This window comes from Marmota marmota, unplaced genomic scaffold (assembly GCF_001458135.2).
Source record: "Marmota marmota marmota unplaced genomic scaffold, marMar, whole genome shotgun sequence".
NCBI classification, from domain to species: domain Eukaryota; kingdom Metazoa; phylum Chordata; class Mammalia; order Rodentia; family Sciuridae; genus Marmota; species Marmota marmota.
In genome coordinates this window covers 16,225,150-16,250,596 of record NW_026000222.1, presented here as the reverse complement: position 1 = coordinate 16,250,596, position 25,447 = coordinate 16,225,150, and the positions used below count along the sequence as shown (strand labels likewise).

The window sequence follows — 25,447 nt, the reverse complement described above, 5'->3', positions numbered from 1 at the left end:
TCAGTAACCTGGAAAGGGTAACCATGACTGCTGTGTTTATATTATTTTAATCAAAAAATATAGTGGATGCTTATTTTATTAACATGAGGTTTATCTTACTATCCTTTATGCTCTTCAAATGAAAAGATATGTAACTTCACATATAATTTGTAGAGTTTTGGAACACTTACCTTCAAACTTGTTTTCTTCAACACTGGGGGGCGGGGTGGTCACTGAGGCCTGTCTTAGACCATTAAATATTTAATGTAACATGCTCAGCTTCACAACATAAAAGAGAAAGGGCAGTTTTTGGCTTAGATACAAATGACTCTGCCCTCAGATGTGTCCAACAGCCTGATTTAGTATTAAATCTCTGAAATGATTGATTATCCATTAGGGTAGCTGTTTAAAGAGTTCATTGCATCAGATTCAAACTGATAACATCTTCCCTGCAAGGCAGCGAGGTGAGACCTGGCAGAACCACACGGAATCTGAATGGAGCTATGGATTCTGCCTCCTGGGGGACTCAGACCAGACCCTATTAAGGAAAGTAACAGGCTGCTGTGGCTACTGTGCCTGGTGACCATGCATGTGCCAGCCACTTCCTGCTGGACAGGTCAGGGAGAGCTCTTTGCAAGGAATAAACATTGTCACAGGGCATAGCTCAGAATCAGACCCTTTTCCCTGCTCTGTGCCTCCTAGGCCCCCTGAATTCTCCCTTGTCCTCGGCCAGTCCCTCTCATCTCCCCATCCCTGGGGCCTCAGACTCTGAGCTGACCCAGGCCCACACTGCACCCACCTTGCTTCCCTCCTCAGGTCATTGCAGCTGCCCCAAGGGCGGGGGGGGTTGTCCCTAATCCTTCCTGAACCTCTCATCCAGTCAACACAAGCAAACTTTACAAAGTCCAAGTCCAAGGCAATTATCATCTGCTCCTCACCTTGGCAGGTTTCCTATTAGTAGCACCACCCAATTCGTCCCCTAATTCTGCCTTGTCCTTGTATGCTTAGCAAACAGTTTACTTTGGCAGACTCACCAGGAAGTGATAATACTGCAAAAGCCAGGCGGTTTATGGGGCTTTTATTTCTGAAGTTGTGTATGTAGGTAGGTGTGCCTCAGGTTGGTGTTCAACAGTTTTCAGGCTTAAGTAATCGTTGTTCATGCTAAAAGGAACAGTACTGGGGCTTCGGGCTCTGTCTGTGTGGTGTATCCAAGCACAGGCAATGTGCCATATATTCTAGGGGCAACTTGACTGGTCCTAGGGCCTTGTCCAAGCCCAAGTGGGAGGCATGTCATTGCAGGACGCCAGTTCCCTCTGAGCTGTGTGGCTGGAAGGCTGCTGGGCGCTCAGTCATGCATGCTGTACCCAAAGGCTCTTTGGAATATTTCACAGCTATGTTCACTGGAGGTTAAGCCCCCTCCTGTGGTTGGTCTGTGGCCAATGCCTGGCAAATGGGGAGAGAATAGTGAGGCCAGGTCGCTTGACTTCCACTTAGGGAAACTCTGAGGGGCTGTCTTGGCTCTGAGCTGGGTCTCTTTCTTCCTTGCCCCAACCCCTCCTTTTTCCCTTCCTTGCATTCACCAACAAACCTGCACACACTCAAGAATCCTAGTCTGTGGCCAGCCGCCAGGGCTCAGCTGACCAAGGCTGGGCTGACCCACCCTTTCCCCTTCCAGAGCCAATCTGGCAAAGCTGTGCTGGGGCTGCTCAGGTGTTTCCAGCTCCTCTGACCAGGTGGGACCAACTCAATTGTTCTATTCTACTCTTTTGTTACATTCAAGCCTCCCTAAGAGGCCGCCTGGGAGGCATTTGTTTGTTTTTGGACTTAGGAGAAACTATGGTTTTAGGCTTTGGTTTGTTTTGGTTTCGATTTGTTTTATGCTACAAACACCAACAATTGGGGAAGAGATCAGGCTTTCTTTGCTTTTGCTGCTCGGAAGCTTGGAGCCTAGGCCTTGGAGGACTGTATGGTGCTGGACAAAGACCCTGGCACCTTCTGAGTTTGCTGAGCTGCCTTCCTTGCTGTGGTTTCTGGCTTTTTTGTGCTCTATCACACAGTTGCTCTGAGCTTCTCAACCCCTGTGTGGAATGAGGTTGGGTATGATTGAGTAAACACACATGCAGCTGTGGAGGTGTGGTGTCACGCAGGCCTGTCCACCCATAACCAGCTCTGGACATTTGCCAAGACATAACTTCTCTAAGCCATAGTTTATTCAGTCAAGGAGTGGGCCTGATGCATGCGCCACAGGATTACTTTGAAGATAAATATAATAAGCATATGCTTAGTGCCCTTCAAGTACTAAGTGCTCAAAATATGGCAGACATTCATAACAATCGTCTATAAAATCATGTTTCTCTCAAGAAACTGCCTTACCATGTGATCAGATTTGTCCCTTCTTCCTTCCTGTTGTGTTTTGGCTGTCAGTCAAGATAACTTTGTGACCTGCTGGGTTTCCCTGTATTGTGGCAGAAAGATGCCCACGCAGGGGTCTATAGCCTGCCGCAGGCTTATGAGGCAACAGAAAGGGCACTGGGAATTTTTGCTGAGAGTTGATCTAGGCAGGTGGATATGCAATCAAAATACCAATGAGAGAAATGAGCACCTACTTGGCTGGAGGAGACATAAACTCTTTATGTAAACTGAGACTTCATAAGATGAGAAAAGGGTTGTGGATGAGAGATGGGTGATGAGTTATTTCACTTAAGACGATGCAAATCTATGCCTTTGAATACTTTAAATATAACCCTCTGTTATAAAAAGAATTGCATGAAATTTTTTAGAGCTGAGATCTTTCTATGGGTGAGAGACTCACTTTCCTGATAGGGACATGTTCCCTGAAATGTAAGTGGGGAAGGCAAAGAACAACAGCCATGTTAGCATCATGTTCCCCTGTAGGCAGCTTAGGAGGATCCAGTGCATTCTGTGGTCTACACCAGCAGCCTGTATGTCACATGTTACCTTGCAACCAGTTCAGAACCCATAGCAGAGCAGAGAAGCCCATTTCAAAGGGAGGTGGCTTGGAAAGGTCAATCTGCCCCTTGCTCTGCCCTCTCATACATGTCAGTTGGGTGTGAACCATGGTCTTGAGATTGTCCATAGATAGATCTGAAACTGGATTTCCTTGTTTTTAAGGACGACGAAGAGTCCAGAGAGCAAGGACCCCATCCCTATTCTGGGTCTAGAATGGTCCTGCTGGGTGCATCCTTTTGGGGAGGAAAGAGGGACAGTATGAGGACAGGATGTTGATGGTGGGGGTTAAGGGTAGGAAGAAGGAGTATTAGGGAAAGATGGAGGGAGGGTGGCATAAGGTCAAAAATGGATCCAGAACAGGCCCCAGCATGATCTGCCTGTAGAAGTGGCCTCAGGAGGAGTGAGAAGAGCAAAGAAATGGGGTATTGCTAAAGGACAGAGCAAGTATCTGGCTTGCTGGCTTGGTCTTTTAGTTTTTTTTTTTTTTTTCCCATACCAGGGATGGAGCCCAGGGGTTCTTAGCTGCTGAGCTATATACCCAGCCCGATTTTTTTTTTTTTTTTTTTGAGACAGGGTCTTGCTAAGTTGCTTAAGGCCTCCCTAAGTTGCTGAGGCTGGCTTTGAACACGTGAATCCTCCTGCCTCAGCCTCTGGAGCCTCTGGGATTACAGGTGTGCATCACTATGCCTGGCTTCGGCCATTTAGTTTTGAAAAGATGAGGGATGCTAGGTCCCACCTCTCTGGGGATAGTTTAGAAGGTGTCTGAGGTGGGTCTGGAGGAAGCTCTCCAGAGCTGCTATGGGTCATTAGTGAAACAGGAAGAGGCTCAAGGTTGATGGCCCTTGAGCTGGGATCCTGCCACAGAGACTGGCCAAAGTTCTAGAGCACAGACTAAGCATATTAAACCTTCCTTTGGGGGATCAACCAGAGCAAGAGGACCATCTATGACTGGTCCAGGGATCTTCTGCTCCATCACCCACAGGCAGATGTGGGACCAATGTCCTCCTCAATCCATAGCCTGAAGGAGAGGGCAGAGTAGGGCCATACTTTCAGTCTCTTTCAGCATCTATTGACAGTTTTTTCCTAAAAACCTGTTACACATTTCCTTGCACATCTAGAATTTTGATGAGTGAGAAAACCTACATATTTCACTTCCATTTTGATAACAATAACTTTCTTCCTTTCTATGGAGGATCAAAGATAGCCACCGCCCCTCCCCCACTCAACAGAACACAGATGCCCCAGGGCCCAGCTTCCATTTTCCCCATGTAATGATGATAATGAGATAACAATCATATTGAAGCCAGATTCTTCAAATGAGTATAATGACAATAATGATAAAGGCAGCACTGGAGAGTGGGGCGGGGGTGGGTGGTGGGTGATGGGGAAGACTTGGGAGCTAGACTGTCTGGGCCCATGTAGCATTTGGAGCCCCACCTCTCAATAACTGTGGGAAATTGGGAACTTTGTTCCCAGGAACCCTCATCTGTCAAACAGAGATCAAAGTAGCTAATCATTGAAACACATTTAGCAGAGTACCTGGCATGGGTTAGTGTCCTGTCCCGCTATTGCTATTCTTATTACTGATATCATTACTATTGTTGTTATTTCTACTACTGATATCATTATTGTTATGACTGTTCTTAATATGGATATCATGACTGTAGGCACCAACACTTTTTCCTGTACATGTATCACACTATCACAATCCTATAAGGGAAAAGGCATAATTACTATTATTCCACTTTGCAGATGAGGAAACTGAGGCTAAGAGAGGTAGAGGGACTTGGCCCAAAGACCCCCAGCCTGATGCAGAGCGATAGCATGCCTTAGTAAGACCAAACACCTAGGTGACCCAGGATTAAAGGGATTCTTCTCCAGTACCGGATAGTCCTTCCATTGTCCCTGTGCAGCAGGGAGGGAGGTTCTACTGCCTCTCTTTAATGCATGGGGCAATAGGGCCAGGTGGGTTAAGTGGCTCCTAGGTGGCTCTGCCTTCTTCAGCTAAGCTGTTTTTGAGCCAGCTGATTAGAACTACTCTCCAAAATCACAATTTAACCATCCATTGTTATGTGCATAGAAGCAACTGCCCTGTGGACCACCCCACCTGGTGCTGTCACAGTGATTAATAAGGATATTCGGTCCTCACATGAGGCCTCTCAGCCAAGGCCTTAGAATGCTTTGCAAACATTAATTAAGCTTCATGGCAGTGACTCAGCTAGTGGGGACCCTGAGCCCACTTTATATATCTTCATATAATCACTCCCTTATCAAGTCACATCCTTCAGCCCAGCCAGGCCTGGTAGGTATTCCCCATCCCTGAAAGAATTTGGCCAAAATCACTTTTCAGAGGAAAGACTTGTCTCTTGCCCTTCTAGACTTATAACCAATGCTCAGAGCCATTTCACATTTGAGTCAGGACAATGCCAACAGCCTAATGCCTGAACCCTACCTGTGCCTAACTGGAGGCAGATGTAGCTTCTGACCTGTGCCCACCAGCATCTGTCCACAGGGACCTCTGGAGTCAGGTCTATCCCTGCAACACCATCTATATCTCACCCCCATCCTTCCTTCATCCACATCACCCCACATCACCAGCTCTGCCCTTGCCCATCTGCCACCTACTTGCTGTGGCTCTGACTGCCTGGAGCTTATAGGGAGGTGGGTAGAAACTGATAAGTCAGGGTAAAAAGCTTGGGCCTCCACCCAAAGATGGGGGTAGCCACAAAAGGGACAGATTTGATCAAAGGTGTGCTTTGGCATGACAGTACAGGATGGTATGAGTGTGGGGTGAGGGATGGGGAGACCAGAGGCAATGGGGCCAGGAAGAGGCATGGCAATGAGCCAGGGGAGGAGAGAGGTGCTTCTAGTTCAGCTGTGGCAATGGAGGGGAGTGCAGGGAGGGTTTGAGTAATGTTTAGGAAGGAGACTGACAGGACTCAGTGACTACATGGAGGTAGGATGAGGGAGAGGGAGGAGCCCTGAACAGAGCTCACTACCTCCTGGCCCACTCTGCTAGGCATTTCTGTTCCCTGTGTCAGGCACTGGGCTTAGTAAACTCATGACCAACTTCGTAATGTTTGTGCACCAGTACTCTCCTTGCTCTCCTGGGGAAGCCATGGCTAGTAAACAAACAAGTCCAAACCCTACTTTCTCAACTCCATCACCTCCTGGGCACATCCTTTCTGGCTTGGTCAGGGACTAGAGCCTGACACTCATACCTCAGTCTCCATTCCTGGGCCACTGACATTCCAGGGCACTACTGAATTGACCCGCATAGTCTGAGGGGGCGAGCATTTGTTTTCTTCCACACTTGATTGATGAAACTACAGTTGTGGGGGGAAGGGCCTGCCTCTATGTTAGGCTAAATATTGGCCCCCGAAAGATGTCCACACCCCAACCCCCAGAACCTATGAATATGTTACTTTATGCGGCAAAAGGAACATTGCAGATATGATTAAGTTAAGGATCTTCAGATGAGACTGGATTTTCTAGGTGGGTCCAGAGTAATCACAAATGTTCTTACAAGAAGAAGCAAGAACGCCAAAGATGGATAAGGGGAGATGAGAGAAGCCAAAGCCGAAACAATGTACTTTGAAGATGGAAGAAGCAGCCATGAACCAAGAAATACAAGAAGCTTCTAGAAATTAGAAAAAGGCTAAGAAATGGATTCTCCCTTAGAAATTCCAGAAGGAACACCAAGCTTACTGACACTTTGATTTTAGGTCAATGAAACTGATTTTAGATTTCCGACCTCCAAAAATGCTAAGATAACAAATTCCTCTGTATCATTAAACTATGGCAGAAATCCGCTCTAGGTGTGGAATTTATTTTGGGTGAGAGAAGGGGTTTATTCTGATTTTGCAGAGGCTCTCACAGAATCAGAATCATCTCCCCTTGCCCAGAACTGGAGAAGTCAAAGATGTGTCTGGTCCTCGTTTGAGCCGTCATGAGCTGGATCAGGGGATTGGGAAAGACAAGGGGATGGAAAGTGTATGGGAAGCCGAGGCCAGGAGAGGGCTCAGAGGAGAGAAATGACATTTGTTGCTGCTGCTGATTGAGGTCCCTGGTCAGGAGAGAACTGGTGGCAAGGAAGTCCTCATCCTACTCAGGGGTCTGTTGGAGTTTGATGGTACTGAGGATTTGGGGAGGAAAGGGAGGAAATTTTTCCCCTTGACCATGGATTTGAGATGGCTGCAAATTGCTTCCTATGTAGTCTCCTTATTTTAACCTCCAGGGAAGAGTGGGGCATTTCTGCCTTCTGAGAGTACATCTGCTACAGAGGAGGAGGCTGAGGGGGCTGTCAGAGAGACTGGCTGGGCAGCACTGGCTGGGCAGTCCCCGCATTAGAGAGAGGGTTGAAGTGAAATCTCTGAGGTCGCTTTCAGCTTAAAAAGTCAGAGTATTCCTAGAAAGGACTAATTTTTATTTTTTTGAACTGGAGATTAAACCCAGGGGTGCTTAGCAACGGAGCTCTAGCCCCAGCTGTTTTAAAAAGTTTTTTTTTTTGTTTTTTTTTTTGAGATAGGGTCTTGCTAAGTTGCTGACTCTGGCTTTGAACTGACAATCTCCTGTCTCAGCCTCCCCAGCCACTGGAATAACAGGTAATAGCCACTATACCTGGCTAGAACTAATTTTCTTAACCATTGTGCATTTTTATGGCCCAGGCCTGGTTTATAGGATTTTAGTTAGAATCATTAAAATTCACTTAGTCCTCAGAGAGGCTATGCAGTCATTTTCAAAGTTATTAGCTCATTGATCTTCACAACCTCTGAGCAGGTACTGATATTGCCTCAATTTACAGCTAAGGGAACAGGGGTTCAGAGATGTGAAATTCAAGTTAGTATAAGAGCCAAGATACTTATTTCTGTCTTCCATGTTGCCTCCTTTCTGACACAAAAGATCATCCATTCATCCCTGTTCTATGTCCTGGTTCAAGGAGGCTGAAGACTTTTCTTGGGATTCTGTAAGGAGTTACCAGCAAACTGGGTTGAGCCTTTCTTCCTGTCTCCTGCTCACTAGAACTCTGCTTTAGGTTTAGACAGGGGCCTTTGGGCTGCCCCATGGTTTGCCCACTAACAGGTGTTTCCTAAGCTTGGCACTGTGCTCTGAGCATGGAGGAAAGACTGGTACAGGTGAAGCTATTCATGGAGGCTGACATGAAGGTTCTGGAGCCCGCAGTGGATGAGATAAACAACAAGGAGAAGCTGGGATGCTGTTCCCAGGGGAGAGGAAAGACTAAAGGCCTCCCTAGGTGGTGGGCAGTCCACACTGAAGTGGACAGAGCCCAATGTGACTTGCTGTGAATCACTACACCAAGGACTATGTATGGGTAGCTTCCTGTCCCTCCTTGCACATGCCAGAGGAGCTGGTTTTTCATTTTCTGGGTCTTGGTCTTCTCTCTAGCCCTTCTTTCTGCTTCATCAAGGAGAACAGCAGCAGGGCTCTCATTCTGAGTCCTCCAGCGTCTGGCTGTGGAGGATGATGGGTCAGCACATTCAGAAGCATGGCAGAATGAAGGCCAGAGCTGACTAGCCCTCCTGGTCCTTGCCATTGACTGTTGGGAAGTCAGTCTCTCCTAGTTCTCTCCTGATTAAAGGAGTACTGCCATACCCTTACACCCTGTACATACATGACAGATTGCAATCACCCTAAAGATGTTCTCTTGGGGCTTTGAATCCTGAACCCTCCCACTAGGGTATGAAGCCTTCCCTTCTGCCTGATTCAATTGCCCCTCCACAATGGTTCTGGAATTAGCATCTCCAGAGACCTGTGTGATTCCTGGGAACAATCTGAAGAGCTTTGGTTCTGTGTGCTGGAGGCATATGGCATTATGGTTAACAGTCAAGCCAAAAAGTCAAGCTGAGCTTGACTCTGCTGTGACCAGGTAAAGTAACTTCATTTATGAACCCCAACTCATTCATCCACAAAACAGAGATTATCACAGAAGCCACATCATAACATGGTTGAGGGACAACAAGGAAAAACCCATATAGAATGTTTTAGCTCTGCCCAGCTGCCAGAATGCTCAATAGAGGCTGTGATGTTCCAAAATCTGTTGCACAGGTGACTCTACTATAGTAAACAAGAAGCACGTTCTAAAGGAAATGGTCTCTAATAAAAGGTGTAGAAGCTGTCTCCCAAGATGGTGTGGAGGAAAGGCCTGGGCCTCAGCTGATGGGACGGTGTTTGTGGGAAGGTGTTCATGGCTCCTACCACCACTTCTCAGACAGTGTGCTTATGAGGGCTAGACTCAGAACCTCTAGCTTCAGACCCTTGGTTATTAATTCTCAGCACATGAGAAACAAGAAGTGAACTCTCTGAAGTGCCCTGCAGCCAAGGCTGGAACTGGTGAGGGAAGGACTCCCTTATTCGAAAGGCTGCTGAGGGTGGGGTGGTGTGGGCAGAGCCCTGCCTGCCAAGTGGTTCTCCTCCAGCCTCCTGGTTCTCAGGTTCCACATGAAGCATCAGTGGCTGTGTTTAGCACAGGAGTGGGGGAAGTGACCCAGATTCTTCATCTACTGAAGGGAATTCTTGGCTCCTGGGATGTGGAAGCTTCTGGAAGCAACTCCATTGGATGACATGAAGACAAGAGGAAGGGATATGGAGAATAAGCAGTGCCATTGAAAGAGAGAGAGAGGTACACTGCCCAGAAGGGGCAGCACCTTGGTTTTCCAGCATTCTGTGGTACAGAAGTCATCACATGTGTGTTTCCAAGGTTGATTATGTACGCTCGGCACCCACCACACAGCTTGTCATGTGAAGGGTGCTAAGGGAGTGCTGAGTGAGTGGGTTTGGCCAGAAAGGAGCAGGGATCTCTGGTGCCGACCATGGGCCATATTTTCCCCAAGGAAAATAAACTTCAGACTTCAGATAAAACAAGGGTGAAAATATAATAGAAGCTCTAATTTATACCATCTTATCTGTTGCAGTGTTAATAATCCTATTCTGTTTTTGCTAAGTGCATAGCATAGTTCTGAGTAACAATCCTCTTTTTTTGTTATTTTATTTATATTTTTCTAAATAGGATCTTTACATGATCAGGCATGTGGTCAACACTTTGCTGAACATAAACTAAGGTTTGATATAGAACCAGGTCACATGATGTCAGGCAGGAGGGCACCCCCAGGGGAATGAGTATTGATTTGATAACCTCATTTGATCTTTGACAAACCATTCATTATGTCATTATGGAAATAGGACAAGAAGAGCATGCAGAGTGGTGAGCTGGCTGACCCAGGTCGCAATGACAACCAGTTCCTGACCATGCCAAGAAGCTTCCGTGGATCTCCCACGGCAGGCTGAAGCTGACTCCCGCTGGGCTAGCCGCTCACCCCTACTGCTTGGCTCTTTGATGGAAGTCGCCAGTGGTAACTACAGAATATTTGAGAGACAGAAAGAGAGAGAAAAAGAAAGAGATGCTTCAAAAGACTGTGAAACAATGAAAAGCTCTTGACAATTGATTTAAAATCAATATGGTGAGGAAATAGCACCCAAAATAGAAATATCCCCAAGAGGCCAGGAGACAGATCAACATTCCTAGTTGCTATTTTTTGTCGCTGTTCTCATTTACCAGCCCCAGCCATGCACACACATTTGAATCTCTCATAAACACTTGGCCTCGGGCCTGGGAGGTTTGATAGCTTATCAATAATAAGAACAATAATAATTCCAGTTAGGGACTACTTCCCATTTTATATTTCCTTGTTTAATCCTCCCATCAACCCACCTCTGTTGATATGATTCTTCCCATTTTACAGATGAGGAGGCTCAGCCATTCCAGGTTTGCTTGGCAACCAAATTTTATTTTATTATTATTATTTTTTTAATATTTTATTTATTTATTTTTTAGTTTTTGGCGGACACAACATCTTTGTTTGTATGTGGTGCTGAGGATCGAACCCAGGCCCGCACGCATGCCAGGCGAGCACACTACCACTTGAGCCACATCCCCAGCCCCAAGGCAACCAAATTTTAAATCAGAGATTTAAGTTCAGGTCTGTCTGATTCCCATTGTGGATGGCAGAAAAGGATAGATTGGCTTTGGGGATAATGGATGCATTGAGTAAAAGAATATTTTTAAATAATATATTTTTTCAGCACCTGGGATTTAACCCAAGGGTCCTCTATTACTGAGTTATATCCCCAGCCCTTTTAATTTTTTAATTTTGAGGTAGGGTCTTGCTAAGTTGCCCAGGCTAGCCTTGGACCTGTGATCCTCCTGCCTCAACCTCTGAGTAGCTGGGATTACTACTTGGGATATAGCATGTTCCAATAGAACTTTCTCTAATGATGTTCTGTAACTGCATGGTCCAGTATGGTAGCCACTAGCTACATATGGCTATTGGGTATTTCAAATGTGGCTAAGAAACTGAATTTTTAATTACCGTTAAACATCTGCATGTTGCTATTGGCTACCATACTGGACAGCATAGCCCCAGTGCTAAGGGCAGAGATCAACAGGCTGATCCTGGGTCCGGGGCTACGTAACACCTTTCTTTCATTTGGGTCACAGGAGTAGGATGGGGAATTGAAAATGATTGGGGGGTGCTGATGCACTGTGAGCAGTCACCTCCAAATGTGGGAGCTGAGACATTAAATCAGAAATGAAGGAGGGAGGGAGTGGGCAGGACAGAGGTGAGAGGAGGGGCTTGGAAAGCGGGGGCAGCTACAAGATGGGTTCACCTGAGGATCCAGTCCTTTGTTCCCTAGGCTGAAGACCCAGAAATGCAAAGGAAAGGCAAAGCCTTCAGAGAGGGAAGGGCTCAAAAACAAGTTAATCGCTTCTGCCCCAAAGGGAAGCACCTTCGGGTCCTTCTGGAAGAAGCCCTCAACTTCCTGTAAGCTTGTATCCACCTTTTACCACATCCATTTCTTTGTTTGCTTTGGAGCATCTGAGCAGCCTACGTCTCATGTCTCATCCTGGGAGCAGGGAAATAAACATCACCGTGGAGACAAACTCACTTGACTCCACTTATAGCGGCTAATGGCCCAAGATTTTCCAACTTGAAGGCCTTTTTGCTTCTGTGAGCATCACCCGAGAAGATTTGGCTGTGGAAACAAAGATATTAGGAAGCAGAGTGCAATAAACTGCGTATGATCAGAAAGACTAGGATGAAGCCTGTCCAGATATGTTGGAAGCAACACTTAGAATAGAGGAGCCATGCAGGCTGCCTCAAATAGTTACCTGACCTCTGGTTTGCAAATTGAATGAATGCATCCCCCCTCCCTTTGTTCTCACCCACCCTGAAGATTTGTGGGGAGCAGGTGCAGCAATAGAAGGGGCTTGGATGGCTTGTTCCAGTGGGAATTTCTTGCCTTGGTCTTTCAAAAGAAAGGGGCAAAGGGGTTATCTTTTTGCCTTTAGACTTCTTTGAATCTATCTGGAGGCCAAGAGGTGGATAACAGAACTGGTCACAAGGAGAAAAGGGCTTCCCAGGAAGTCTAGCTGGGAAGTGGACGTCTAATTGCTTCTTGTCTGTGTCTGATTATGGAAGGAAAAGAAAGGATAAGTTAGGGAGGTTTGCAAGGGCAATGCCTGAGGGCCCCACATCATAGAACCCTTCATCTGTACTTTGGTCTGGACTAGGGGCTGGAGAGGGTCAGTTTTGGAGGAGACAGGCAGACCTAGATACCAATGGTCACACCACAGTGGTGTGTGAAGGGGATATGACTCATCTGGTTCTTGAGTCTGGCAACTATAGTCACATCAAAAATTCCATCAGTCAGCAGACTTGATGGTACATGCCTGTAATCCAGTGACTCAGGAGGCTGAGGCAGGAGGAACTTAAGTTCGAGGCCAGTCTCAGCAATTTAGCAAGGCCCTAAGTAACTTAGTGAGACCTTAACTCAATATGAAAAGTGAAAAGGGACTGGGCATACAGCTCTGTAGTAAAGTGCTTGAGTTTAATCCTAGTACAAAATAACAACAACAACAACAACAACACAAAACCCCCCAAAGACAATTCCACCTGTCAAAGACTATGGCCAGAGAGGGTAGCCTGGGCAAATCAGGGGAACATCTCAGTGATGTAACCAAAGTTGGCTGCCTGTGGGGAGATGACGGCTCTCTGATGGCTGCACACCACTTGCCATAGACAGGTGAGGGTCTACTTCACTGTAGGATTATGGATCTAGAGTCATTCCTTGCCCACCAGGTACCCTGCAGTGGGGAGTATGGAAACCCCAGAACTGCACTGCTGGTGGTCAGGGCTTCAGCTTCAGCCAAGGCTGTCAGTGTTCTTGCTGGATCAGTGGGTTCCAGTCCAGGCAAACCACCTGCTAGACCCTGCAAAGCTCAGGGTAATTGGGGCTACCAAAGCTGACACCAGTCAGAGCTGCATGGGGGCTGCTTAGCATTCTTTGCTTGAGCAAGGTTGTTCTGAAAAACTTAGTGCACCTCTGTGCCCAGTGACTGGTGAACTCTAACTGCCCTTGGAAACTTTGGTGCTGGGTTGCATTTACCAACAAGAATCTGGGTAGGTTCAGGGCCACTGGGCCTTGATGTTCCTGCACTGATTACAGGAGAACTGTTGTTTTTGCTCTTGGCAAGAGCTTGGGGCACAAGTGATGGGCACCACAGTCTTTCCTTGCTGGCCTGAGGTGTGGCATGATCAGGTATAGCCCAGCTTGGAAGGAACAGGGCTGCATGGCCCAGGGATGGCACTGGCCTTCCTTATCCTTGTCAGCAATGAGTCTCTGCAAGATCTTTGGGCTGTACCTTTCCCCGTTCTTTTCTAATTGAAGGGATTTAGGACCAAGGCAGGAAACTGTCTTAGGAGAGAGGAGTGAAGTCCAGGTCCTCAGTGAGAAGGGACATAAAGTGAGGCCAGGCTCCCAGCATGAGTGTAGAGGAGGTGGTACCCAAGGTTAGCTTTGACCTGACAGCAGCAGGAGCTGCCGTCTCTTCCCTCCAGCCCCTGCCACCAACATATATGCTCTGCTATGGTTGAATGTCTCTACCAAAACTCATATGGAAATTTGATCCCCATTGGGAAGTATTAAGAGGGTAGAAAATTAATCTGTCCATGGTGTTTGGAGGTAGGACCTTTAGGAGGTAATTAAGGTTAAGAGGTCATAATCATGGGGCCCTAATTCAATAGGACTGTGACTTTATAAGAAGAGGAGGAGAGAGCTAAGCTAGGATGATCTGTCTTGTCATGAAATGCCCTGAGCTGCCATGGGACTCGGCAGAAAGTCCCACAAGCAAAAAGGACCTTACCAGATGTGGCCATCAGATCTTGAACTTCCCAGCCTTCCGAACCATGAGCCAAATAAACCTTGATTTTTCATTAATTACTCAGCCTGTGCTATTTAGTTATAACAACAGAAAAGGGACCTAGATATCTACCTACCTCCCCCTGCTGCTCCCCACTCAATCTCAGTCTCTCTTCCTTTCCAGTAATGCATAGGAATATTTTCCAGTAACAACAGGTCTCAGCAAAGTGTGCCATGGTGCCCCTCTGTGAGTATTTGGTGCAGATGTTTTCTGCTGCCTCCCCAGTCATGCTTTTTATCGACTGCAATGCCAGGGCCATGGATTGTGATTCTGTGGTGAGAATCAATTTCATAGACCTCAATAAACTAAGAGGAGGATTAATTCAGACTCTGAGGCTGAGCATGACAGCTATTTTGGGTCAAGTCCACATTTCATTCCTGAATGGACTCTGGCTTACCCATCCTTCCCCAGTCCAGCTCCTCAGCTTTCATTCTGATTTCAGCACACTGTTTGGCCACGTGCCTACAAGAAGCCCTGGGCTAATTTCCAATCACAGGGGCTTTTTGCCCCCATGGCCTTACTGTTCACTATAAAAACAATATAGAAGACAATTTGGAAGCACATCATGCAGAATCATGCTCCTCTCATAGCAACAATTCTGAATGGTCTTCCCCTTCAATCTGGGCCCATATGTGTAATGGCAGGACCAGTACACTGTCTTTATGGTCTATTTATTCAATTAATGTTAGATGCATCTCCATGTGGCCTTTGAGTTTTCGAGAGCATCATTTCCAGTGGCTGCAGAATGTCGTGTCAAGTGGATAGACATGCATTATTTAATCATTTGCCTTCTGTGCACATTATTGCTGGAAGCCAGGTCATCTGACCTGATTTTGGCTCATAACGCACATTTGCCAGTCCTGGTGCAGGGAGGTACTAAAGTGGGGGCAGAGAGCAGATGCATTTATTCATGAAACATTTATTAACTGTCAGCTAAAGGCAAGACATGAAACCAGTGAGAGGATGGGGTTTGAGGGAGTAAGAGAATGTGGCCCTAGGTACCCAATTGCTTGAGAGTCTGACTGAGGCAAGGAGGAGCTGTCAGTGTTGCTGACTCCCAGGGAAGTTTATAATAGGCCTGGTTTTATGAAAATAAGTTCTCAGGTAATTGGGACTTATTTTTTAGACATTAGTTCATTCCCATTTATTTGTTACTGATGATAAAATAATAAAGTTTGTGGCTAAGTTACTTTAAAAATGAATAAGCAAAGATGCCAGGAACTGTTCCTATAATCACATCAATCACAGTTTAAAAAAAAAATCAGTGCCTTCTGATGTTTCTTGAGTGAGAGGGGAAGGGATGTGAAGTTGGAGCTGTCTTCCTGTGAATTATACAAAAAACCTGGAGATTTTTCCCACCTGTATTCTCAATCATGCTCCTGCATGGAACAGGAATAGGGAGATTGAAAACCACTGTCTGATGTGAGAAGAATAACTGCTGTTTACTGAGCTCCTGCTGCAAGACAGACACTGTACCAGGCACTTTACTTAAGAAACATGATTTTTGTTTCAACAGTCTTTATGGAGGTAATGTTTTCATTTTAAGAGGAGGTTGTGAATTAGAAAAGTTAAGTGACTTGCTAAAGGTTACTTAGCAACATCTCTTTTCTGAAGCCAGATACCTGCATAGGATTTCATGAAACCTTTCGCAAAGAATGGTCTCATGCACATTTGACTCTTAAAATAAAATGGTAACTGGATAGCAACCCAGACCTTGGAAAGTAAGAGAAATTATATGTAATAATTTTAGAAAGCTCTCAAAGTAATTTACTTTCCAATGAGAATATGTACTTAGAGCTGAAATTGATAAGAATATATGTTTCGAATTAGTACTTTAAGTTTATTTTTGCTCTTTTCAAAAGAGACTGTACTTTGTAGTTAGTTATAAAAGCCTTTAAATTAACATACCACATCAGTGGGCTAAAAACCTGATCTCATCCTCACTCATTTTACTGGTAAATTAAAAACTTTAGGGTATTTACAGTCTTTCTGTTCTGCCCTGAGAAGTCAGGAGGCCAGTCCAGAAACCACTGACCCGCACATCTCAGCAGCAGGGTGGAGTCTGTCCCTTGAATTGGCAGCTGGATGTATGCGTTGGGCAGAAGAAAACTTGAGTTCAGGGTGAACATTCCAAGTGGCAGGAGATTTTGGTCCCAGCTCTGAAAATTTGCCTTTGTTGCTTTTCTTGATTACTGCAATAACCTTAGTTCATATTCCCATAAGTCAGAGAGAGACATTGGTTTTATTTTTGGATGGCATAGAGTGGGCGATGATTTATTCTGATTCATTCGTGGGAACCTTCTTCTGCATCTGACTGGGGATGCCTAAGTGCTCTCATTACCACCCCTGGGGGCATCCCTGCCTCACACTCATCTCTATGCAGCACCCTCAGGTACTCAGAGGGCTATGAGTGCAGGCATGCCCACCATTCCTGTCCCACACTCCATGGGGTGATGTCCAGTCTACAAGCTGATGTATACCCCAGAAGTTCTACGATGAGTTTGGGGCTAGAGATGAATTTGGGAGTCCTTCACATATAGAGAGGAGCTATGTCCCTGTAGAAGAATGGATGAGATCATCAGGGGCACAGGTAGAGAGGGAAAGTGGGGGATCCCAATATGTCTTATCTTGGAACAATCACATTTGAGCTACCAGTGGAGGATGTGTGGATGAAAAAGGCCCAGTGGAGGCTGGGAAGCCGAGTGGAGAGAATGCAGTGCCCTGGGGCAAAGAAACAGAGGGTTTCATGCAGGGAGTAACTGAGGAGGCACCAAGAGGGCCTGCCAGGCTGTGTACTGTCTGGGACCCTCAGGGATTCCTTCTGCTGCCCTTGTTTGTTATATTTTATCCATTCCCCATGAATATATTGTCTCAAATTTTTGGAAATTAGAAAACCCTGTTCTATGAGGATGAATCTTATTCCATCCTTTTTTAAAGTTTATTTTTAGTCAGAATATTATATGATCACTGAAGAACATTGGAAGAAAACGTGGAAACAAAAAATTTTAAATATATAAATTTCAACCTTTCTAAACACACCAGATGTGAAAATCTGGTATATTTTCTTTCAGTGGTTTAGGGTTTAAAAAATTGCAATTATAATTATAGTGTATATATAAATTTGTACTAAATTTAACATTTGTATCACAGGCATCCATCTAGGGTGGTCTTTTAAAACATGGCAAACATCATTCAGATGGAAACCACGCTCAGTACCCACTTTTTAATTCAATCTTTATTAAATGACTTCTTTCTATTTTTATATGTTTTGGCTACTTGATGTCAGGTTCTGAGAGTAGTATGTAAATGTATGCCCACAACTGTCATTTGGCTAGCTTCTTGTATTTCTTGTAACAGATTTTGCCTCATGTATTTTGATGCTAAAGTACTGAGTGTACAAATGTTCAGAACAGTTATGCCTTCACAATTGCTCCTATGAATATAAAATTACCCTTTTTATCCTGTTCAACGCTGCTTATTGCCTTAAGTTGTGCTTTGTCTGATATAGCCACTCACGCTTTTGCTTTTGATTGTGGTTACCTGGTAAAGCTTTGCCTAGCCTGGAGCCGTTTTATTTTAGGTAAGTCTCTTGTATTAATTCAATCTGGGAACCTTTGTCTTCTATCAAGGGAATGTTAAATGCTTACACTTATTGTCATAACTATTCTGGGTGGCCTCCTGCCATCATGTTTTATGTTTTCTGCATCTCCTTTCTTTTCTGACTTTTGAGCCATCACTGATGATTTCTTCTTTTCTCTTCTGCAGTGATCTGGAAGGGAGACATCTTGTTTCTCACTCCACTGATCTGCTTTCTCTTGCCTCCAATGAATGTTTTAATTTGTCTCTGTGTTCGGTTTCTAAGCAGCTCTGCTTATCTCAGCCTGCCCTTCTCATCTCCTTTGGTGGAGGCGACATCCTCAACATCCTGGCAGAAGGGTTTAAAGGCCTTCTGTTGATTTTTCTTTGTTTGCCAACTCCCAGAAGGGAGTCCTGTGTACCTGGAGCAGGAGAGTGGTAGGTCACTCCTGGGGGCTACCTCAGTGCTTCCTGAGAGTGAAGGGACCATCTAGGCCCTAACCAGAGGGTGAATGTGTTTGTCAAGGCAGGAGGTGTCCTCATCACCACTTATGTATGGAAGCTTCTCTGCTGGTCCTTCATTATGAAAGGTAGCCTGAGCATATCTGCTCCTAGCTGGCAGAGATGAGCCCTTTGCAGAGAGAGGGTCCAAGGGCTGAAGGACCACAGTGAAGATGTAGGGAGCCTGAGAGGGCTCCGGTCCAGACAGGTGGTTCAAGGTATATCATCTCAGGTGTGCAATTTCCAGGGCACACAACTTATCTTAAAAGATCCTTTTAAAGACTTGTAAATGGGCTTTCAGTAAGGGCTTTTTTCAGTACTTTTTTTTGTCTACTAAGGGTAGGGCTCTAATATATTGTATATTAAAACTCTTTACAGTGCAATTAGCAGCTTTAAATGGTTTGTTTAAACACTCTTGTGTATGTGTGTGTGTATATATGGATAGATATGTACACATATATGTATATGTATTTTTAAATAAGATGGTTGTTCCTCTGATTCCCCTAACACAGAGGTGGCACTTCAGTGCCCACAGATGGGGTGAGAGTGTTGGGGCTGGCAAAGGCGGGGTGTGGGCTGGCTATGGGGGATAGCCTGCTCCAGAGTGAAGGCCCTTGTCTTCTAGGGGTCTGGGAAACAGGGATGGGACTTGCTTGCCATAGCAATCCTCTAAGGTTTTCTTGAGAGTGGCCTCAGAGACAAGTCAGAGATCAGAAGATTTTCTGGTGAGAAGTGGGTAGGATAGTACATGCAGTAGTTAGTGCTATGGTAGGGCCAGCCTGGCTTCTGGGGGGCGGTGAAGCCAAATATCACTTCAGGAGAGCTAGCCATTCCCACCAGACACCAGAGGCTGATGCCTCATGAATTCCTCTGGGACCAGAACCTTGGCTGAGATCCTTTGAAATATTTCAGCCAGAATTAAGAGGTAGCATCACCAGGGTCTAGACAAGCAGGTGCCAAGGAAGCCTTAGGGCTTGGACAAAGCCAGGTCTTGTCCATGGAGATCAAAGTCATCATTCTAACTTCTGTGCTGCTCCAGCCCACATGATCAAGATGACCACTGCCAAGCCCTCAGAGGATTAGATTAGGAAACAGGTCCAGAGATGTAGGCGATATGCCCACTCAATAGAACAATCCAAATTTCTTGCAGCAAGCGCCAATGTGTTTCCCCTACACACATATAGTTTATATGTATGTTGATATAACTCTCTAAAGTAGGTGTTAACACCTGGACCCAATACACATAAGTGTGTGTGTGTGTGTTTGTGTCTGTGTGTGTGTGTTTGAATTCCCATCAGCAGAATTAGTCACTCCTCTGTGCTCCCAATGCTCTCTGCCCATCCCTCCATTAGACTACTTATCTTCTTGCACAGTAATTATCTGTCTCTGTCTGTCCTCCTTTCAGGCTGAGTACCTGCAGGCAGAAACGCAGTTCTGTGCTTTGTACACGGTAGGTACACAATGGATTTTGTTAAATGAATGTTGATGAATTCACAACCCTCCACTCACTATATATAGGCAACTATGTACTATAGTTCTTTTATGATGGAAATGCTGGTTACTCTGATTTGATCATTACAAATTATAAACATGTATTAAATGATCACACCGTACTCCATTAATATGGAAATATTTATGTCAATTAAAATAAATAAAAATAAGTAAATTTTTAAAAAATATTTTTATTAGTTGTTGATGAAACTTTAGTTTATTTACTTATTTATATGTGGTGTTGAGAATCGAATCCAGTGCCTCACACATGCTAGGCAAGCACTCTACCACTCAGCCAAACCCCAGCCCCAAATAAGTAGATTTTAAAAAGTCAATTTAAAATTTTGTCCTTCTAAAGGTTAAGAATGGAAACACTGTATTCTTTTCAGCATACCATACTTTGGGAGGAAGCCTGGCTGTTTAGGTCACACTACTTCATGGTGCCCCTGGTGGCAGCATGTTCTAATTGCAGGCAAAGTGTCTCAAGAGCCGTCTCTTGCCTCCTTTAAGCTGCTACCCCAGGCTCCACAGCTGGGTCTGCTCAGATCTGATGTGAGATAAGATATGTAGTATTTTTAAGTTTCCCATTTGTCTCACCTGTTGAGTTATATTATTTCAGAGGTACAAGGAAGCACTTAGAAGGCATCATCATGAGATGGCTGTGTTCATTTGCACATTTCCTATACTGTACTCCTCGTTCTGTTTTAGAATTAACTCCATGAGGACAGGGATTTATCTCTTCACTTCCATGTCTCAAATGCATGGCATAGGGCATATCACAGACTAGGAGTCAGGTTTGTCCACAGATATGAGCACTTGCTGAGCACCTACTGTGTACCAGGCCCTGTGCTGGAGGCTGATCCCTGGAGCTGTTTCCTGTGCAGGAACCTTTACGAATTGGCATGTCAGAACATTGGGGTCAGAACAGTCAAGCAAAGGGGGCCTGGCTGATGAAGTCACTCTGAAATTACCACACAGCCCTATTTTCTGACACTCAGCCATTCTAAACATCTGGCCTTTAATTATTTTTCTGATTTCCCAGCTTGGTTTTGTTCTTCAGAATTGACTATTTGGCCCTGTCACATTTAGCCTGTGTAGACACATGTTAATTGTTACTAGGGTCAAAGGTCGAATGAGCCTTTATCATTCTAGTACCCAGGGTTTGTCATTTCTCATTAGTGACATGTTTCTAGACATAGGAACTTAGCCCTGGATAACTTGGCAAAATCTTCCTTTCCTTGCCCACCCTGTATTTATTCTAGAACTGTGGAGGGTGCCTGGAATCCTAGCATGACTTTTCAAAGAGAACACAATGAGGCACCATGATCTCTTTCATCTTCTATCATCTTGCACATCAAAACTCCTCTTTTACTCATCAAGGGACTCTCTTATAGCTGTGAAAGTTACCTCCCCACTGCCTCGCATCCTCCACAGAACTGCAGGTGCCTCTTGGAAGAACTGCCGATCTCACCCTTTTCCCTTCCTGCCTTTGTTTTCCATTGTTATTAGAAGCGTAGCCATGGAGAGAAATCTGGTGCAGATTGTGACTGCAGTCATTAGAAAAGATAGATTTTCCTTCAAACCAGCTTATGGAGGATGGGGTTTGGTTTCCAGCCCCTGCTGCCTATTGAGAAATAAACAGAATGAATTTAAGATGGCAAGACCAGAAAAATATTTTGTAAAACAAGCTCTCTGCATGGGAGGGGCCACTGACTGGTGGGTGGTGCATCTAGAAAGGGCATGGGATTTGTAATAACCTGGACTCAAAATTCTCACAGCAGCCACTCTGGGTGGCAGCCACTTGGGGGTGTCACTGGGGTATCACAAACCAAATGACAAAACTACCTGTCTTCTAGAGCACAGGGAAAGCGCCAGAGGCCAGGAAGCAAATCTTTTGCCTTCTCCCTTGCAGAGAAGGCCTCTTCTAAGCTTTGTGCTTGGATTTGGGCACCGCAGCTGTTCTTGGCATCTGTGCTTCCTGGCAGCCTCTGCAACCTGCCACTTGACACAGGCAGCAGTCCTTGCAGCAGGCTGCCCATCCTTCTCCTGCCTGCAGCTTTGTGAAGACCAAATGAAAGAAAATGCCATGCAAATTCTTTGAAAAGTGAAGAGCCCTAGTAGGGATGCTGGACTGTGGCACTATCTGGCCATGCCCTGCACAAACTCTGGCTTGGTGAGCATGCTCGACACTGCAATAAAATGCCCACCTGCAGTGAGATGCCCCACACTGGTGATTTCAGGTTTCACATCCCTTTCTTTGCCAATGAACATGTTTGGTTCTCTAACACTTGTTAGTCTGACATTCAAGGCTTTCCAAACATCTATTTCCTGCGGAAATTCCTCTCCATTTCATTGCCTCCAGAACACACCATTGGCACTCCTGCCCCTGCTCATTTCCTCATGGCTTTTACCTACCTTCTCTTCCCACTCTGTTCACCCCTGAGAGTTTTTCCATATTGTATCCACCCCAAAGACTAAGCAGAGGGCTAGGTGTGGTGGCTTACACCTATAATTCTAGCGCCTGGGGAGGCTGAGGCAGGAGGCTCACGAGTTTAAAGCCAGTCTCAGCAATTAACCACAATTATCTCTTCCTTCTTCAAATAGTTCCTGGGTTCTTGCTGACCTTCAACCACAGAGGCAGTGATGACAGTGGCTAAAAGTAATCTCTGCAGTCAGATTCTGGTGGGGTCCCAGTGTCACCTGTTACTGTGATCTTGAGCAAGTTTCTCAAAGCCATTATTTTCCTTGGCTATAAAACAGGGATAATAATGGTTGTTTTTTTATACATATAATGTGCCAAGCACAATGCTTGACCCACTGTAACTTCTCAATAAATAGTATTATCCCAAACATTTGCTTATACATTGACAACCTAGAGAAGTTAGTTTTGTTGCTCCAAGAGGCTCAGAAAGCTTAAAGTACTTCCCCGAAGCCATGTATTTGGTGGTAAAAATGAGATTCAGATTCAGGACTGACTAGGCTCCACAGCTTTCCTACTGCCATGGCCAACCCACTTTAAACCAAGCTTCCTTTGGTTAATCCAGCTTTTGCTCTTTGGCCCATTCTGCACATGGACACTTCTACTCTCCCTTGCTAGACCCTGGGGTTCTCCAGGGCAAAGATTCTCAAAATATTGCCACCCCAGCTACATATTCTTCAGCATTTGTTGAGTGAACAAAAAAGATTGGGAAAATATGCATGTCAAGACTGGACTATCTCCCCAAAACTTAGCACTGGCACTTGGTCCCTGGAAACCAGGGCCTCTCAACAGAACTGGAGTGAGCCCACCTCCAGGGTCCTCTCCACCTCCCACCCATCATATGTTGATTCAAGAAATCTGACTGTATTGGTGTCCTGCTAAAGCACTTCCCACACTTCCTATGGAACTGAGTATTTTCTCTGTAGTTTAACATGCTCTGATAGCATAAATCTTCACTGAGTTTAACTTGTATTTCTTTGGTTCCAAAGTCAAACTTTTGGAAGGAGAGAAACAATAAGCAGTGAATGGACTCATGGCTGCCCTGGGAGGCAAAAGAACATGATTCTAGAGCTCCACTCTCCATGTTTGTCCTTTGTTTAAAAAATAAAGCTGCATGTAAAGTGCTCTAAACACCAAGGTCAGTGTCAGAACTTCAGGAGAAATGAGATGGAGAATAGTACCCATTTTGCTGTTTGCCTCATCATTCCAGAAAAAGAACCCCACACGTGTAAACTGGATAGAGAAGAACATAAAAAAATTGTGTAGTGTGTGCTCAAAGCTGCAGAGACCCTACATTTTGCTGTAGACACTCTTAATTGGGTGAAACGCCTTTCAGCCCCTCAGGGACCAAGTGGGGATGGGGAATAAAGCAGCAGAATTATAGAAAAGGCTCTGGAGATTCTGAACAGAAAATTCTCTACTATAGAACAGAGAGTTCTTTATTAGGAGCACCCAAAGTGCCACTTAGTAATAGCTACCATTTGTTGAATGCTTACTATGTATCAGGTGTTTTGTTTGCATTATCTAATTTCCTCCTTACTGCAGCTTGCAAGAGATTTGGTGTGATTTCCATCATATATAGAAGAAGAAACTGAGAACCAGTGTTTTGACCAAAGCTAATGGGAATGGCAGAACAGCTTGACCTTCGGTATGTCTGATTCCTGTCCCCAGAGGATAACTGTATCATTCCTCTGAGGAACCCTGGAGTCCAAGAGACTTAAGCTCTTGAGTCATCTGGTACAAATACCCTCTAAACATCCTCTTCCTCAACCCATTAGCAGAAGGCAAGACCTATGCATAATGCAGTTAGCTAATTTGTTTATTCATTGTATGCTTATGTAAATGGCTTGAAAGTTTTCCTCAGCATCAATATCTGCCAGAAAATAGCAGCCACATCACAATAACTCATGACTTACACTTAGCAAGTGTTTTCAATCATGTTTTAACTAGCAGTAAATTTTTTGTTTAATTTATTTGAAAATTGCCTGCTTGTTCTCCTTCCCATTGCCCTGTCTTTTAAGATTCTATAAACTTATTTTATTAACAACAGTTAATATTATGTAAATGTTAACTGTGGGCCAGTTACTGTTCTAAGTAATTTAACTCATAAGCTAGGACCTAGGTAGGCTGTTATCATCCTCATTTTGTAGATGAGGAAATGAAAGTTTAAGGTCACACAACCCAAATGGTAGAGCCAGGATTCAATCTCAGACAAATGGATTATAGAATCTACTTTGCTAAATGCATCAGTTTTTTAAACAAAATTTCCTCCAAAATGGAAAAATTTAGGATAGCACTGTCCAGTAGAAGTATAAGATGTGGCTATAAAAGCAAGCCACATATACAATTATATTCATATGTGTATATGACTCTCTGTATATGTATATATATGTGTGTGTATATATATATGGTGGTGTTGGTATTGGTGTTGGGGATTGAACAATAGCTATGTTAGGCAAGTACTCTACTACTGAGCTGCACCCAAACCTCATATAAACTTGAAACCACATTAAAGAAGTTAAAAAAAACACGTGGAATTAATTTTAAAAATGAATTTTATTTAACTCAATATATACAAAATATTATTATTCAACCTGGTCACATTTCAAGTGCTCAGTAGTCAACTAGCAGCTACCATATTGGACAATGGATAAAGATGGGCTTTCTACTTTTCCTATTTTATCATTTGTTTCTCTTTCAACTTTAAAACTGGCTGTTGCATTAGAATTGGATTTTTAAAAGGCTATGTTAATGGAAATGTGCCCTTTGGATAATTTGATGAACAGACCAGCAATTTAGAATAGTAGAAAGAACATACGTTAGATATTATAAAACTTTGGTTCTAAGAGCCATCTTTGCAACTAACTAGGATTGTGGTGGAGCAACCCTCCAATTCCTTCAGCCTCCTTCATTACAATATAACAGATGATGGTTTATGATTCTAAAGATTATTTTTTAAAAAACTCTGCTTATAGCAGAGTATAGTTTCCAAGGGTTCTGCATCTTTCCCCTTCTCAATCTGCTCAATATTTCTATATGATAGGGCCTATGCCAAGTTGGGATTATATTTTCTGAGCACACCTCTGTGCCTGGCACACCTAAGGCACAAGGATAACTGTTGAATGAATGTAATTCCAGTCCTCTCATAAGGGACCCCTGACCTTCCCAGTTAT

The 25,447-nt window shown here is 44.6% G+C and overlaps 1 protein-coding gene and 1 long non-coding RNA gene across 2 annotated transcripts in view; one reads left to right on the top strand and one right to left on the bottom strand.

Moving 5' to 3' along the window:
- Positions 1–25,447, bottom strand: part of Smpd3 (sphingomyelin phosphodiesterase 3) — an 83,180-nt gene that overhangs the window by 51,812 nt on the left and 5,921 nt on the right. The window lies entirely within an intron of this gene.
- On the top strand, positions 807–25,437 carry LOC125613143. Its single transcript, XR_007343635.1, has 3 exons — positions 807–1,712; positions 19,710–19,754; positions 23,820–25,437. It is a non-coding gene; the product is annotated as an uncharacterized LOC125613143 (long non-coding RNA).